Source organism: Sinohyriopsis cumingii, chromosome 4, assembly GCF_028554795.1.
Source record: "Sinohyriopsis cumingii isolate HCF-2022 chromosome 4, ASM2855479v2, whole genome shotgun sequence".
In the NCBI taxonomy this organism is placed as follows: Eukaryota; Metazoa; Mollusca; class Bivalvia; order Unionida; family Unionidae; genus Sinohyriopsis; species Sinohyriopsis cumingii.
This window is the reverse complement of record NC_142964.1, coordinates 14,889,745-14,908,380: the sequence shown is the minus strand read 5'-3', so window position 1 is coordinate 14,908,380 and position 18,636 is coordinate 14,889,745. Positions and strand designations below refer to the sequence as shown.

Here is an 18,636-nt window from a genome sequence, read left to right as displayed (position 1 = left end):
ACTAACCTCTTAGTGTTGAGCACCTAGTGAGGCAGCTGCTAGTATCATTTTTACAAGTCTATGGTATGACTCAGTCAGAGTTCTACCCCAGGACATCCTCCATCTGTATCCTCATAGACCACAGGAGGAAGCTGTCTCAATACCATGATTATGTAATTCATTAGTTGTTTAGTGCCATTTTGGCTTTAACAATATAAAGTGGACTATAAAATGGTCCAGTAGGATACAAGTAAACAGATTCAAAGAACTGTATAATCTTGGTGACAACAAATTCATGGTTTAATACAGTAGTAAAGGGAAAACTTTGTAGGAATACAATTTAGTTAGTGTCAGATGGTTAACCGTAAAAGTAAAAAGAACGTAATATCTTTTATGGTAGATTTCAATTCACAGACCCACGAAAAAAACTACCATATTTCTGAATTAACAGTATTTGTTTTAATGTTTACTTTTGTATCACTACCTGGAATCATTTCTGAAACATTTTCCTGTAAAACATAAACGTACAGTCACCCCTTCTTGTAAAACCACTCTATGCTGCTGCCCCTCTGAATCACATCATTAAATATATTTTTGGTCTTTATAGTGCTCTATTATGACACAGATTTGCTGAAACATCCTCATTATAAGGTTCCCTCATTTATAACACATAATTTTTAAGGAACACATAAAACAAAATCTGATAATATTAGCTTCGTGCTCCTTTGATCAAATGTTTGCTGGCAATTTAAGAATGTTTTAAGATCAAATAGAAATGTTTTATTGTCCAAAATACAAATTTTGTGTACGTAATCTTTAATTTTGAATTTTCTAAAAGGAACTTTAAAATTGCACTAGAATAAGTTCTCAATATGTTTGTACAGAAAAATCCTATCTTCAGGCCAACGAATTTAAAAGAAAATGCAATCAAGGTAGCCTATAAAACTAAAGGAATTTTCTGCAGCTGTATAGGTAACCATTTCTTCAAAAGGTTGCCATGTACACTTACCTATTTCCTGCCTAATCCATCATTTTCACCAGCCTGACAGAAACAGATGTAGCAAGAGCAATATCAGATGCTGGGAGGGGGGAGGGCATCTCTTCCCAATAACCCAACAGACAAGTGATGAGTCATGACCTACATATCATGTATGTAATACAAACTCAAAGCCATACACAAAGCACACAAGCACACACATTCTTTGACTATAAATCCTACCTGTAGCAAATATTGGGCATTTGGAGGAATACTTAAGTGCCAAACCAATTTCAAATATTTCAAAATTTCATGTATTTACAGGCAAATCTTTTATTTCTTTAAACAAAAAAGCATGAATCCCCAGGAAACAAGATACAGTGACATGAAATGCACATAGCACACACTGATAAATAAACTTAAATCTTCTATAGTTTGATCAAGATCATGCTTATTATTTATTTCTTTTAAATTGGATAATATTTAAGTACTTTCAGAAATTTGTTCATAATTGATTCTGATACTTTAAAAGTTTAAAATTAGGCTGCAGTATGGCACAGTCCTGCAGATGATGTTATATGGACAAATAACCACAACAAATTTTCAATAAAAGCCATCATACAGTACTCTATCTTTCAATGAAGCTACCATTATTTACAACATTACAGTGTATTCAAGAAGTTTATAACATTATCCAAGTCAGTTTTGTTAATAATCATTCTAATTATAGCATTTCTGAAATTTTCATTACCAGTTTGAGAGAAGCCCTGAGTGGCTGAGTGGTCTAAAGCGCTCACCATTACAGATCACTGCCATCTCACCTGTCTGCACGAGTTCGCGTCTCAGGCTCGGCCAATGTGGGTATGTGAGAAAGCTTGCCAATAGCTTCTCATGGATCAGTAGTTCTTCTGGGGTTTTCTCAGGTTCTTCCTCCACCATTTATACTGGCAGCCATGTATAGCCTATCTTGTGCTGAAAAATGGCATTAAACCCTATAACAATAACAATACCAGTTTGAGAGGAACCTTGAACTTGAACAGTTCCAGTTTAAAGCACCAAGACCCGGAAAATGGAGTGACTATGAAACTTCTATTAATATCCAATGTTGCTGATATTGTCATCATGAAAATGAATGTACTTATAATCCACACAATGGATAAGATATGATGTTAAGAAATGGTTGAAGTTAAAGATAATTATCTGCACATATATTAAGTATAACTGCGAACAGTTTGGTAGCCTTAATACAGGTAAATGCAATATTCAAGAACAATTGCTACCATACAGATCATGTACAAGTCAGATCCAACTGTGAGCAACACAGATCTTGATCTGCCAATGCATAATGCACCAGCAAATCAGAGTCTACTGATTCACCATTTATAAACAGCAAACTCAAATCTGCTGGTACACTGCATGACAGCAGTTTCGGATCTATGCTGTCTGCAGTTGGATCGGACTTAATAGCAAGCAAACAAGATATTTTATGTGTTCTGTATATTTAATTTGCACTGTGTGCTGGATTTTGTCCATAATTATATGTTATATATATTTAATTCATTTTGTGTGATTGACCTTTATTAAGTATAGGAGTTGGACTTATGTTTAATGTCATGTAGAGTAAACATGTTTACTAGGTCCAAGTTCTAGATACAGCCTAGATTCTGACCTGAAAATTTTCCAGTATGACTGACTTCCTGGTCCTCATATTGTGTCTATGGTTTTTATATTAAGGAAATTACATCAAAACTATTTTTTCCACATCTTTAAATCAGTCTTAGCTGAATCAGTTTAAGTTAGGTTCAGTTAATATTTGAGAGAATTTATTTATTTAAATTATTCATTGGAATTACTAAGTGCTCATTAAATTAGACCTAAACTATTATTGCGTGATTATTGTTGATCCACTTAAGAACATTTTTTATTACATCACCGGATATATAAATTGAGACTGTTAGCACATTAGCACATTCTAGACCACTAGCACATCAGCACATTCAAAATACTCTAGTTTTGGACTTGTGATAGAACTTTCAGGACTATTTGGGGATTTAATTCACAACAACGTAAAAGTTCTTTTATAATTTTCATTTACTAATCTATGGAAATTAATTATATGTTGAATTTTAACAAACTAGTTGGTTTTCTATCGTTTCTGTAACTTAGTTTAAGACCACAGTCATACATAATGCAAGCTAAAACTTCAATAAATTGTCTTTATGATCTAAAAGCTCAATAACTTCTCAGATTTGAGACAACTAGAAACCGCACTAAATCTGTTGTGTTCAATATAAAGGCAACATTATCAAAATCCACTGTTCAGAGACATAATGGTAACCAATGTTGTGTATATTTAATTTGTATTATTTGTTGGCTTTTCTTAATGATTATATGCTTCATGTGTTTGTATCTAGAATCTAACCTTGTCCAAAATCAAGTTCACTGTGTACCTGACCAGGGACATTTAGCATGAGTGTGTGTGTGTGTGTGTGTGTGTGTGATTCGGATTTTTAACATAGCTTTAAAAAAAAAATCAGACATATTGCCATGATGTCTGCAGTGTGGCAGTTTATAATGATGTCTAGCACTCGATACCTTAGTATCATTTTTCACTGGGCTCAATTTTCGTGGTTTTGTATTTAAAAAAAGAGAAAAAAAGAAGACATTTTTGTGGGTACTTAAATTCATGGTTTTGCCTGTCAAAGTTTGGATATTAGTAGGTATTTAATTTCATGGTTTAACCTCAACAAATACCCAAAATAAAGAATACAAAAGAATAAAACTATGCAAACGCAAACAGTGGTTACTTTAATGTTTAAACAATACTACCACCTGTATGAACACAAATCAAAGACCTGGCAAGTTCAATACTTACAATGTGTTTTCGACCACATGAATAACATCAGTTGAAGCTGATGCAGCCAACAATGCTAAAACAATACTTCCATCTCTATGAGCACAAATAAAACACCTGTAAAGATTAATCACTTTCACCATGTTTACGTTTGAGTGCTCAACATCAAAGGAAGCAGATGCAGCCAACAACACTAGACCAATCAGTTATTAAAGTACATCTGAATGACCTCTTACTTAAACTGCTGTCCATCAAGTTGCACCATCAGTACCTTCTGACATCATGGCATTAACACAATATTCATAAAATCCCTTCACAGTTTTTAGTCATAAAACTGCTATAACCATAACGGATTGAATGGTGGGGATAAAAAAGATGGGGATTTCACTCAATTTCTATAACAGCAACAAAATCTATATATATGGTTGATGGCAAAATCATAAACTTTGTGAATCTCTAAGTTCACAAGAAGCTAATAAATTAGTACAAAATTTTGATTTTAAGCATATTTATACTGTTAAACACCTATAATGACAAGTTAAAATCTATGCAAGATTCACTATTTAGAACAGAATATAAATCATTGAATTGGCCAAAGTTGAAGGGGCAATTTGTGGCAAGGTAAGGTGAACTTTGCTGTCCTGGCAGGTAATGCTAACTTTCATGGGCAAGGGTAACCATTTCACCTTAATCACCCACTACACTAACTCCTACATGATACATATTCTGCAGGGACCCATATATGATAATGTTCTCATTAGCAGCCAGCTTAAAAAACATATACCTTTTACAAATTATATTCCTGCACCAAAAATAATTTTTGTTATTTTGCTGTACTGACCAAGCCTTGTACTTTTGAAAATGACTTGGTTACTTCAAAAGATAACAAAAAGGATGAAGTGACAACCTAAACTTCTTTGAATTCTTTTGTTCAAATCTGATAGTTTCTTTGGGTTTAATCCCCTTATCTTGTTTACACCTCAATTAGTGATACAACATACACCAGATTAAACATTTACCTACCCTACAACTGACCTTTAATTATACAATAAAAGCTGTACTGAGATCACCCATCAGTGAGCAAGAAGTCTTCTCACAAGATATGTTTTCTCACCAGAGGGCATTACAAGGTCTAATACAAATGATCCATGAATATAAAAAAATCTTTTATCATGAAGGCTGGTCTGTCAAAAGAGTGGCCTTTCAAGTTAGATTTTACCTAAAATTACTAAAGGTGGGATCAAAAAAAGAGTCAAAGTTTCCCACAAACTCAAGAAGTCACTGCAGTTTCATGCAATGTGTAGGTACCACACTGAATAAATGGGTGAAATGCTCTTCACAATAAACATGCAGTTTTATTATTGTTTTCAATTCCTGAGAAGCCTATTTAACATTAAGTAATGGTGTAGCCCTGGCATTGGCTGAAAAAAAAAATTGCCATTGATTTTAGTACAATGATCATTTTCTGTTGGTTAGAATATTTATTTGTCAGAACCTAGAACACCATATTCATACATTCTGTCCACTATTTGATCCCTCACAATGTTCATGCCTACACAATTTGCAAAAAATGCATATTATTTAGCCAGATTAATATTTTTTCTCATCATGTTAAATTAGCAATATACAAGCCTACCATGCATGCATCTACAAGTAAGCAATGCCAGCACTCAAAGTATCCATAGCAAAACACATGTACTGCATGTACTCACTTATAAGACAAATCCAATTGCAAAATGCATAAAACAAGATCTGCTGTCACATAACACACCTGCAGATCTCAGTTTAGGAGTAATCAGTAGAACAAATAACAAAGACCCTGATCTGCAGGCGCATTATGTTATGGCAGATCAGGAGTTTGTAGTTTGCAGTTTGACTGGACTTATAAGTGAGTATATACGGTATATAATGCTGTTACCAAGTACTGGAACTTCCTGCACATCTCTCCGTATGTGTAAGCAGTTAATTACCAGATTAGAAAACAATGAAAACAGGCATTGTCTGGACATGTCAATCATACCATACTTCACCTTCACAAATATGTTTAACAATATATCTATTTCTGTTTAATACTTGATCAATCAATTTTAAATATCACACACAGACTTTCAAGTACCCATCTTGGATAAATTAGAGCGATTTTATTTGCATCAGACAGAAATGTATGGTAGAATCAAACTATTAATAATGTGCATTTTCTAGCTGAACCATCCAGATCTCTGCACTCACATGTCTATTAACATAACTTTATTCCAGGACAGGTTCCATACCACAGCAGCCAACCTGAATCTGGAACTGCAGTTCAGACATGACTGACAAACTGCCTCTACTGCTCATCAAGAACAACAAATAGATGGACCAGAATGCCTAGAGGCAGATTCGTAACATCTGAGCAAGAGCTGTTCCTTAAAATTGTATAATTACTGAAAACAAAAAGCAAAGAACCTCTACATGACAGTTAATCTGGGTCTGATCTAGATCAAATGCAGGATTCATGGGAATTTTTAAAACCTACCATCAAACAATCAACCATTACACATCACGTTTTTTAAGCCCAACTTTTATTTCATTAAATCCCCCTATACATGGATTCCCCACACACTTTTTTTTTAACCACAGGGTTGGTTCTTTAACAAACCTTGGTTATTACATATTAAGGGGATAAAAGAATGTCTCCAAAACTTTGAACAAGTAGCAATAGGAAAAACTAGGAAGTCTACTGAAAAGTAGGGTCACCTGAAAACATGCAAGCACTATAGCACGAGTAACTTGGATGCAACTTTAAATAATTATTGTTCAAGCTATTATACAAAAGCTGAAAGCTCATTTGATAAAACATGTCACATGACATCTAGAACTTTCTGTTCATACCTGTATAAATCTGGTCGGTTGCAAGCTATGTCAGTCACTGAGAGCTCTACGGGGAACAACTTATGACCTTGTTTTATTTTTAGTCTGCAATCCCTAGGAAAAACTATTCTTTAACTTTAGTGTCAAGTTCGTTCTTCGACAAATAAAACAAAATGGACAATCAGTTCTAAATTAAATTGATTTCACATTTATAAATCCTGTTTGAAGAAAAGAATAACTGCTGCCCTTGTCATACAAACTGATTAATTAATGTATCTTCAGGAAAGTAATTTTCAATTTCATATCCAAGATTTTGATGTCTTAAACTAGAAGCTAATCAGCTTGTTCATGTACATGAAGAATGTTTCTAAGCAATCGCGAACTAATACTGAACAACACAAATGTTCCCTTATTTCCAGTATTTACTTCCATAACATATCAAGGCCTATCGCAACAATTTTTAATTTTTCATTGAAATTACTTTTCTATTTCTTTTAGCATCACATGAAATTCTGAGTTTCCATCAAATCCACAGAAAATACCTCTTGTGCAATTTAGCAAATGCATGCAAAATTGTGGAAACTTCGTTTATTGCCATATCATTCCCATCATTCCTAGAAACTTGTATAAGTATTTCATTTGTGCAAAATGCATACAATTTTTACCTTGTTAATTCAAGGTATTGAATTTTTAAGAAACATGAGTTAGAAATCATGCTGTAACAAGCTGATTTGCCTGGTTAGACATGGAATAAACCTACATTATCATGTGTTGATTTTAATTTCTTTGACACTTTCCATCCATTAGCATGTTATAAATGACAGCACTGAATGCTCATTATAATCAATTAGCAATATCTTCAGTAGTATATACAGGTTAGTCTAGTGTTCACCAGAAACTTTTGTTATTTGAGAAAACAAACAGAGCTGCCAGAAACATGTTCAACACAATGGGCCCTGAAAGGGCTACAAGCCACCAAGTTTTGCTTTAAAATTTACAATAAAAATTGCTAATTTCCATCCATTTAGTAGCAATTTTCTGTACCATACAACTTTGCAACAAAAACACTTGAATGCATGAACCTATTGATGTCAAAGAAGTTCACTGTTATATTATTATAAATTACAAGTATTTCTACATTCATTGTAATATGTATACAAAATGTGAACCTTGCTGACCATGTATGCTCAAACATTTACTGATCATCATCATGTTCATAAAAAGTCAAGTGAAGCTAGAATACATGTATGATTTGTTTATTTTCATACATTAAGACCCAAATACCTATCGATACCTTCCTGTTTGGTTTGGATTGGATGGGTGTTTATAACACAGCAACACAAGTAGGCTATTTAGTGCCAAGGCAATAGAGTAGAAGTTTTGCCCAAGGATCTGATGGTAGGATCTGAACCAGAATCCTTTATGTTGCAAGTCCAGTATGATAACCTCTGAGCCACCACTGTTCCTGCCTTTATTGGTCACCTCTTACCACATGCAGGACAGTGCACCTATTTTACATCTATGAGTCCACCAAGAGACAACTTTAGTCCTTTACAGACTGGAATGCTAGTTAATACAAAATGCATTTACCTTCTCATCATAAATCACTTTAGAACAAATATACATGAAATACACACAATATGAACTACAGAGCACAAAAGAATATGGTAGCTATATGTTGGCCAAGGTTCCTCAATCCTCTTTCTACTTGATTTGTTAGCTGCTAAATAAGTACATGGCTTTTTATTAAACAAGTTTGAACTGTAAACATTTGAGGACAAACCACTTAAAAAGGGGTTAAGAGAACTTCACTTTAGTTAATGATCACAGCACATGTATTAGATTAGAAGATTGCTATACTATATACTAAAGTACATACTGAAGTGCCAAACCGAACATCAAAACATGGCAAATTTTAGAAGACCTGAACATAGCAGCCTTCACAGCATGGTTGCACTGCCTTCTTATGCCCTATGGTTTACGTTAGAGGTGAAGCTTACATGTTAATGACAACTCTTTCGTCACTAAAAAATATACAGAAAATCAAGACTGACTAACTTTCAGCAAGAAACCTCCTACTCATGCAAATTTAACATCCTAATTTGACAGGTATGACATGGTCTACAGACACATACTGGGTTCAAAGACTAAAAATTTCTGACATGTTGATATTCAGAGTCTTATTTTAAAACTCTACAGATCATTTTTATGAGTACTGTCAGGTCATCTCTAACCTGAGATTAAATTATAGCTTCAAACACATCCATAAAAGATTATTTCATCCCAATAATTGACATAAGAATTGGTAAATGAAATACAAAAGGTCATTGAGGTTCGTTTCTTCCCATTTGACAGTCAAGAAAAAATTAAAGATGGAAAATATGAATTAAAGATGAAGGCAAAGTATGGATGGAATTACCTGATAAATACAAGAACATTCTTAAGACATCAACTTACGGACAAATTAAGTGTGAATTACAGTAGTTATCCCATGATAAGACCAGGGATCCAGCCTAATAAAATTGTCAATAAGTAGGGCCCATCAGACAAAGACATCCTTAATACATATTTGCCCGAATTCTGTAAAAGCACTGGGACTGAGCTTATCACCATGCATGGGTTTTATCACAGAAAACAGTCATGGTCATTCAGTGGTCTGCATACAGAACTTGCAACCAAAAGATCCCACCATCAAATTAGGTTGGGACGGCTACCACAATATGTCTATGGGCAAGGCATTTTACCCCAATTGCTTTGACAGTAATTAGCCTACTTATGTTCCTGTGATATAAAACACCAAATCAAATCATTGGATAAATAATTCAGTTCTAAGTAAATATTATGGTCTGAGAACTACTAACAACAGCTGTCCCATTTTCTAAAACAAAGGAGAAGAAGTTGCAATGTGAGGTGCTAAAAAAATACAATTTAAAAGTTTCAAATTTAATGTGAATCCAGCTTTATTTCTTCTACCATAATTGTACTTGCTTATAACTTGCATTATGGACTTGCACAGAGCAGCTGATAACAATGGATGGTCTCTGAGATGACAAAAGCAGCAAAGGAACAGAAAACAACAAATCTGAAAGAGCAACTACTAGACTACCTGCGACTGTTTTTGGAATTAACCAGTTACAACTGTTATTTTATTACTAAGATTAATTTTCTGTCCTAGGATGGGAATTTTAAAAAAAGATATAAAAATTTTAAAAAATTGGGATGAGCGAGTTTAAAAGAAAGTTTGATAGTAAAAATGCAAAAAAGTAAAAAATCTAAGATGCTAATGTGACTTTTAACTCACGACCTCGTTTGGCGGCTGGGACACATGGAAAGACAGACAAATGTGGGTGTTTATATATATAATTAACTCTGTGCAGTACTGGTATTTTTGTTACTGTTACAAAATGTACTTTCAGTGTGTCATTTTCTTCTTCTGCAAAGTCAATATGTGTCCATGCAAACAGCTACTCTTCAACTTTTGGAAAACAGTTTTATCATTCTCAGTTACAAGAAGGTAGGACTGAAGTAGGTTAATTACACAGTACACTTGACTAATGTTCAGTTAATATATTACCTTTAATACAAAGGACTTACTTACTTGTTACAGTAAAATATATAGACACCATTTTAATGCAGAAGACATTCCTTCCACTCAAGATCTAACAAATAAGCTTTAATAAATCTAAATGGTGTTATCATGAGGTTCTATCTCTCGATCCAATATACTAATTGACCACAAAAAATAGATTTTATAAACGAAATACACTACTTCCTCCATAATACACACCCAGAATAATATATATATATATATATATATATATATATATATATATATATATATATATAGAGAGGTCAGCATGAATATCAACTAGTGAAACATTAAAACTACTCAATTTGATGACCTCAAGCAAAATTTTCAAGGATTTGTTTGGCTTCTGTTTAGTATTTATACTGTACAAGTAGCATGTTCGTTAGTGCTAATATCAGTATATCTACTTTGTGGACAGGGTACCAACATGAGCCAATATATATCAATGGAGCAGCTGGCTGTAATTCTCACCTGGTGCTTTTTCAGTCCAATATAAAAAATTCTTAACACACCTGGTGCTTTTTCAGCCTAATATAAAAAATTCTCAACACGTTCTTTACAAATACTGAAAAAATGAAATATTCTTTGTATTTAATACCAGAAATGCTGCATACTACTGTAAAATACGTTTTAAGATATTTTTATCAAATATTTTCATTTAGATCGTCCACTATATTCAACCAACAACTTCGTTTTCAGCTTCGTTTTGTTGTCCTAATTTCGAAATATAAAGAGATTATCATAAATATGGCATGCATTGAATAAAGTAACATAGAATATCCAAATATATGGCATAGCAGCCTTATTTGGTAATGAACAATTGCGAGAATCTCGTGTTATTTGTCATAGTGGACAAGGTACAATTAGCGTACACATTCCAATATAATTTACCTGATTTAAGCTTAATATTATTATGTCATGATTAGCCAAACTTCCTACAAAAACATAACTCTGCTTAGGTAGTAGATTTTAACTATAATCATCTTTATGTCTTTGACACAAGTTTTATTTGTTCCTTTGTAAGGTATAGGATCAGATCATAGCCTCAACCATGTTGAAGCTACAACATCACAGCTATATGTTCATGTATTTGGTACTAGCACAATGCCAATCCATATCTATAGCTAATACTACAAGTCAACAATAACTTTAGTGAATCAGCATGACATCTTGTAAACCAGGGTTCCATGGAATAGTTGAACCTGCAATGTGCATTTTTCATATATGGAATATTTAAGACCGTAACCCCTAAAAAAATCTGATCATTTTGTATGATTACAATGACAATCAATTTACATTTTCACACACATTTGTACATGTATGAACTTTCTTTTAACCTCTTCCAATACTTTTCAAACAGAACTTGTTGGGGTGGGGATTGGAGCAATAAGCCACATAATTTTCATAAAAAATAAAATTGAAACTAAAATAATTTTAACAAAAATGTCCTGACTTATTAAAAAGTAAACTACCTGTCTATGTAAACTACTCCCTACCATCCTTAAACACAGACTGCAAAATCATTTGCATATGAATGTTAGATTACTGCTCTAGAACATCTAGACACCTACATTTATATGACATTTACAGGTGACCCACAGTCTGTGTATTTTATCAGAAAAACAAGGTAAGTTAAGTGTCAACACAGGTGACAAGGTACCTGGCAGGAAGAACCTGTTGAATCTTCCACAGGTAGTTGTAAAGGATGGGCAGTGACAATTTTAATGGACTGGAGAAACAGGTGACCTGACCAATACACAACAGTAACATCAAAAATGAGTTACCATACCTATCCATTCAGATGAGAGGCACTTAATTGTTGCTACTGACTAGGCTCATGAGAACTTCCACTGTTCATGGGTCCAAGTCGGCACAGTGCAAACGTCCTAACTGTGCATCTGTACACTCTAGGGTTTGATCTTAATTCAGGCATGTGCCAGATATTTTGCTGCCAATCAAAGTCAGTAATTAACTTGGGAATCTAATATTTTACCACCTTGCCACAACATCCATGTTGCTGGCAGTACACTGAAACCTGTCCTAAGACAACATCCACTCAATGATTAAAATCTGGTAGGTCAAGATAAGTGGTCTCACTATAAATTATATAACAATTTTGATCTAAGCACAAAGAATGTGACCTGGTGATTATAAAACTTGTGAAACTGAGATGGGGCTCGAGATTTTGTGCCCACTAATCACAAGGGACTTTACTTTTGAAATGTCACTTTTGACCAGCTGTGGAAAACAAGCAAACTTCTGAATGTCAATTTTTCTTGGGTGTGAGCGAAAACTCTATTTCAAGTTTAAAGTCAAATCAAATGACAGGTGATTTCCCAAAACAGTCATCCTTTCAATTTAAGTTTTACTCCACATGCCTCTGAGTTGTTGTACATGTGACAAAACTGAAACAAACTGATTAACTGTGTTGCAATAGTTTAGTGTACAATGTTATGTGTTTCTATCTTCAAGTCTTCAAAGTTACAAACTTTTAATATATAATGTCTCAAAGGTGTAGAGGACGATTATTGATTCAATACGAAATAACTGTCTATATCATCTACTAAATGTTCAACTGTGTAGTAAATTAACATGCATCATTATCAGCTATGATCTTCAACTGTTTCTATGCAAAATGCCCCCCTTTTTTCTGTGGTTAGAGATTAAAGACATTGTTTATTTGTCTCCTAAGAAAATCAGTGCAACAACAACCTTGCACTTGTGCAATTGTTTGTCCAGGACTAGATGAATGAATGAACAGCTTTTTTCATTTGTAAGAATTGTATGTCTTTGGGATCCAGAAGAAGTCTGCAATTTTATGACAGCACCTACATCAGGGGTGGGCAAAATACAGCCTGCTGGCTGAATCCAGCCTGTGACCTGGTTTTATCCAATATTTTACATCATAGGGTACCACTTTAACAATCATTCATCGGGCAGGTGCCCTAGAGGAAGTTGCCCAAAGCTGACCTACATGTATTCATTGACATTTAGCTGGCTTCATGTGTAACTTCTCTGAAGAAGCCACCACTGGCATATGCACCAATGTTCTGCCCTCTAATTAGCACCATTATTTCTTTGATATCAGTTTTTCTTTTTGAAAGAAACGTTGTAATGATTGACAGGGCTATTTGGTATATGGTGAAAGTTTCATAAAAGACAGGATGAATAATACTGAAGCTATAAAATCAGCAACTGTATCTTTCATATAATGAAAACTAGTGCTGTGTCTAGATTGAAATGTTCAGGGGACTTGCTGTCTCCCTATTACAGGAACACTAACTAAATAATTTGGAAGTTCAAATTAAAAATTACATTATTTCGAACATGTTTTGCTTTTATCACCCACTCTTATACGTCTGTGTGTTTGCATTAAAACCTGGGCTGTTAGTGCTAATTTATCTGCCCAAAGACACAAAGCTGGTGATAAGTAACTGTTTATGGACCAATGACTGGAAATATAAATTCATTAATCAATCAAATGTGTTCTTAACTTTATTCTGTAAACCAAGCTATACTGACAGTCTGATTTTCTTTTTGTTAAATTTAAGAGTTGCTGCAGAGAAAAAGTGAACCAGTCTAGTACCCTGAAACAAAGGACATGTAATGACAACTAACAACCTACATCAGTTGTTTCAAACCACAAACATGGTCACTTACCTGGATTTGTGGTGAAAATCAATACACAATACCATGTATTCAAAAAGAACAATACCATATATTCAAAAAGAGCAGTGATATATTTGCACAATTCTGCACACTAGGCAAAACACTCAAAACTACAAGGGTATTTCACTGACTTCAAACTGACCATTTGTCTAACCAAAACAGTCTTGCAGTTAGTGAATTTTGTCTTTCATGAGGCAATCTAATATGCTCCTAAAATAAAACGGAAGAATACTGTAATCACTTTTTTCTTTAAAAATGAATAAAACACCTTAATAAAGATTAAACTAAATTTAAATTAAAACTTAAAGATATGTGTTTCTATTTTCAAAAGAATGACTGGTTGACAAAGAGGAAACAAGAGCTCCATGGAACTCCACATCCTGCCATTTTTTTCTCAGATAGCAGGTATACCCAATTTAACATCCGTGGATGGTGCATCAAAAGCACAATGTATAATGAACACACGTATGGTGAAGCAATTGTTCCCATAGTAAGTAATGTATCTGCTGGGTGACTGGTGCGCATAGGCAACAAGAAATATCAACAAGGTTTAACAAAAAGAGAAAGTTTCATATATTTAATTGCAATTTGAAAACATACAGTACATATACCCTAAAAAAAACAAAGTTTACATTTTTAACACAACTGAATGGTATGAAAATATCTGAAGACATTTTATGAACTTAGTACATACAATACACGCGTCCAATCATGGAGATGTTATCTCAGTGCGACTATTGCAGACAAAAATTACTAGGGTAATGCCATTCTGTAGCAGCTAGAAGCATCACAGATGCTCAGCAGAGCCATGTGTACCTCTTGTGGCTGGCCAGGCATGGGCATCAGCAACATAAAAATGAATTACAGACAACTCATAGCCATAAAGGGACTACATTATTAGAGGATATAAAAATTAAATATCATTGAGAACAATGACACATAGTCAAGTGTAACTATACTACCTCCCTATTGGTAACTGTAAAGTGAATTCTCTTGTTCATGCCCAAGACCAAGTTTGGGTTCGAGAATATACTCTCCTACACAATGTACAAGACGACTAATGGTGTAACCTTTTTGCCTGTGGTAATGTTCCAGCTGAGAACTCTTGAATCTTTTCAAAAGTGTGTGATTCATTTTTTTCAAAATTTTAATTTCATATTTTTAAGATTTTAATGTTTCTTGCCTTTATTTTTGTTTTGCATGCCTTCTCCAGGGATACCAAAACTTACTTAGTGCTGCAGTCAGGATTGTGCTGATGTGCTTTAAAACCCAATACATATATATTCATATGTTTTAATAGCAGATCAGCACAATACAGATTATATGGTGACGATTAAAAGGTAAATTTTAAAAATCCGCGATATTTAAAGTTATGACCAAGGAACTGGTTCAAGCAGGTAGTTAGAGATCCAAGCCAGCGCAAGTAAAATGTATACAAGGTCATAGTGCAGAAATCATAATGGTTTGCAAGTTATGCCATTGGTGAACAGGAGTGGTGGTGGTGGTGGTGGGAGAATAGATTAAGGGAATCCAGTGCCAACTGCACAAATTTATTCCACTTGTCATGCAGTGTGTCTTTGTGTCTGTTCACACACATCAAGGGTAGGGCTATGAAAAGATAAACCCAGGTGCCTGTCTGCAAGGGGAAGAAGAGACCAGTGGAATAATGCTGGCTGCATATATGACTTTGCCTTTAAACATAACAAAAGTTGATATTTGGTTACAGGGTAGGGATCCAAGATTTTACCCAGTGACAAGACTTGGAATGTCAAGACAAACCAAAAGGCATGACCTACTTATACAATATTCCAAAGATAAAATGTTATTTCTAGCCAATGTGCACTGAATATTATAAAAATGTGTTAAAATCAGTGGCTTATCTCTTCTCCACATCTTTCTGAAGAGGGGAATTTACTCTGACAAGAAAAAGCATCCCCACTTCCTAGCATATTTCATCATATTCATAGTTTGGGGGTTAATGATATTCACAAAACAACAAAGTTCATGACATTGGCATCCTTGTGGCTTGCATTTATTCATTTTCCTCCAAATAAAGGCAAGACAAGCAAGAAGCAAATGTATCAGCTAGATCTGAGAGTCATTCAGTGAATGCAGCTAAAAGACACATTTGAAAAAATAAATAGAAAATTACAGCTTTCCTGTTCTGCATGTTAAATGAGGTAGCTTTTTTAATGGAATTCTCAAATCATCTTTAAAACAATCTCTTGAAACCAAAGGAAAACTGCCTCAACTAGTCAGAGAATAGTTTAATGTGAGAAATGTCTGGAAAATTGGTCACATATGCTATGAACTACATCAGACAATATCACTTCTATACAATACTCCAACAGCTTTTCAACAAATTTCCAATCCCCAAAATTGAATTTCTGTTTTATGCAGCATCTTACACCATAGCTGTTGAATTACCAAATATATGTGATATCACATGAAAAAAGTATGAAAATTCATCAAAAATTGACTATTTAACAAAATAAAACATCAGAATTAAATAATAAAGTTCTTGAAAAAACACTGAAATTGAAATTGGATCTAGCTTTGAGACAGCCTGATAACAGTATAACACAATTTTCATGGCTTTATTCTCTTTTTTTCTTCTTCTCAGCCAACTGACATATATACTTGCTTATAAGTCAGGTCCAACCACAAACTGTATAGATCCATACCTGCTGTTGCATAATGTGCTGGTACATCTGGGTCTATGCAGTCTGTAGGGAGTCATCAAAAGAACAACACAGACCCTAATCTATACATTAGGTAATGGCAAATCAAGGTATATTTTCCTTGCAGTTTGGAAGCAATTTATACGCCAGTATACACAACATCTAATGGTATCCTTTGTTTATTTCTTTTGTTGGTTTTTATGGCTGAACTATTGATGTTATAAATACTACCTTCAGTTCATAAGTGTCCTACTTGATGTCATAGCTACATATATCCTTGATCTGTAGGCCTTTTACACTTGGAGTCCTTTGACAATGTCTCCTGGAATTGTGGGACATAATGGGGAAAATGATTTTCCAGGTGAGGTCACCTGATCCAACAGTACAGGGGCATTATTAACAGTTATGTTCAAGAAAATCAAGAAACTTTTACTTTAGTAAACCGCCATTCACTTTTAAATATGAAAATTCTCTATTTCTGTTCAATCACTTTTCTTGCTAAATAGGACTTTTTAATATAACCTTTTGAGAAGACGGATGTATTGGGGGTCCAAGACAAGCAGTTATGAAGGTACATGATGTGGATGTGCTTGGAGTGCTTACAGAGAGTTCTGTATCCAATGGAATACTAAGATATCACAGTTAACTGTTAAGTGAAGTTCCATTTTAAAAGAACAACTTACAAACTAAAGTGAACCTTAGATTAACATACTGTGTGTTATTTTCATACTAATTTTGTTACCGCATCTGATAACAATCAAAATTACTGTATTAAAATTTCAGAGATTTTTGTAGTCTTATAAAGATGTTGAAATACTGTGCTTAAGAAAAAATTTAAAATATTTCATTCATATATCAAAATAAAAATTAATGGAGAGTTCAGCAAATTAAAGACAATACATTACAATAAACAGAACCATAATTATCATCCATTAGCAACTTTCACTTGTTAAACCTTACAATTTCACAATTACTGACCTTCTGAATATGTTGCCAAGCTTAGAAACCTTATTTTAACTGACAGAAAATATACATTTTTATAACAAAAGTGGTTATAGGTTTCAATTTTCCACTCATATTAATTAAAATTCAATATAAATGGCTTAAAATTTATGTGTTTCAAATCACACCCATCTGCCACAAGCTGTCAACAATCACTGCATTTTCGAAAATTCCAAATAACTACTGACTAATCTCATCACATAAGGTCATGTATTCTTAAAACTTTGTAAAGAAGGAACACAAGCTACAAGTCCTAAAACTCACACATTCTATAAATTTAACTTCCAGTTTTTAGAAGTTTGGACCCTTCTAACAGCCTGATTTGGTAACTGCATGATCTGTGTAAATTCAAATTCCTGTAATTTTAATGCATTTATTTTTCAACATTTTTATGAATTGTGCCCAAAAATGTGCCTGATGATGTAGCATAATTCTGAAATGAAAAACTGAAAATCTTGACTACTCAGGAGGAGCTCTAGTAATTTGTCACGTTTACTTGCCTAGTCATAAAATGCAAGACATCAACCTTTACATAATGGGGGGTATGGCTTGCTTTACGAAGGACTTTGCCACCCCTTGGGAACCGGGTTAGAAATTCATGAGGAGTAGTTAGTAGCTATTTTAGCTACATATTTTTCATCTGGTAGCAAAATGATTAACCAAGAGACAAAAGTATCACCATAGGTTCGTGCTTTTAAAACTTCTGGTAGCAACAATTTCCTATTTAATTTTTCACCAAGCAGCAAAACCATAAACGGGTAGAAAATTGCTACTTGCTAATGTGTATTGTCAACTCCCTGGAAACTAGTTTTATCTAATCATCTCTCTTGTTCATTACAAATTCAAACTTGCCAGAACTAAAATGCATTTCTATTAAGATATTACAATCCCAAAAAGCTCGAGTAATGATTAAAAGACTTTCAAGGCATATTTTTTATGTCACCATTATAAAAATGGAGAAAATAATGGCAGCCAAAAACATCATCAATCCTTTTTTATCAATGTCACTCAGCTAATCCTTGCTGTCATAATTATT

General features: G+C 33.9%; 1 protein-coding gene and 1 long non-coding RNA gene across 3 annotated transcripts in view; one reads left to right on the top strand and one right to left on the bottom strand.

The window, feature by feature from the left end:
* Positions 1-7,899, top strand: part of LOC149800654 (uncharacterized) — an 82,420-nt gene extending 74,521 nt beyond the window's left edge. The window contains exon 3 of the long non-coding RNA XR_016420541.1: positions 6,066-7,899. This is a non-coding gene — a long non-coding RNA (uncharacterized LOC149800654). The remainder of the gene's footprint in view (positions 1-6,065) is intronic.
* The window catches only part of LOC149800653 (myocyte-specific enhancer factor 2C-like), a 229,759-nt gene that overhangs the window by 150,533 nt on the left and 60,590 nt on the right, over positions 1-18,636 (bottom strand). The window lies entirely within an intron of this gene.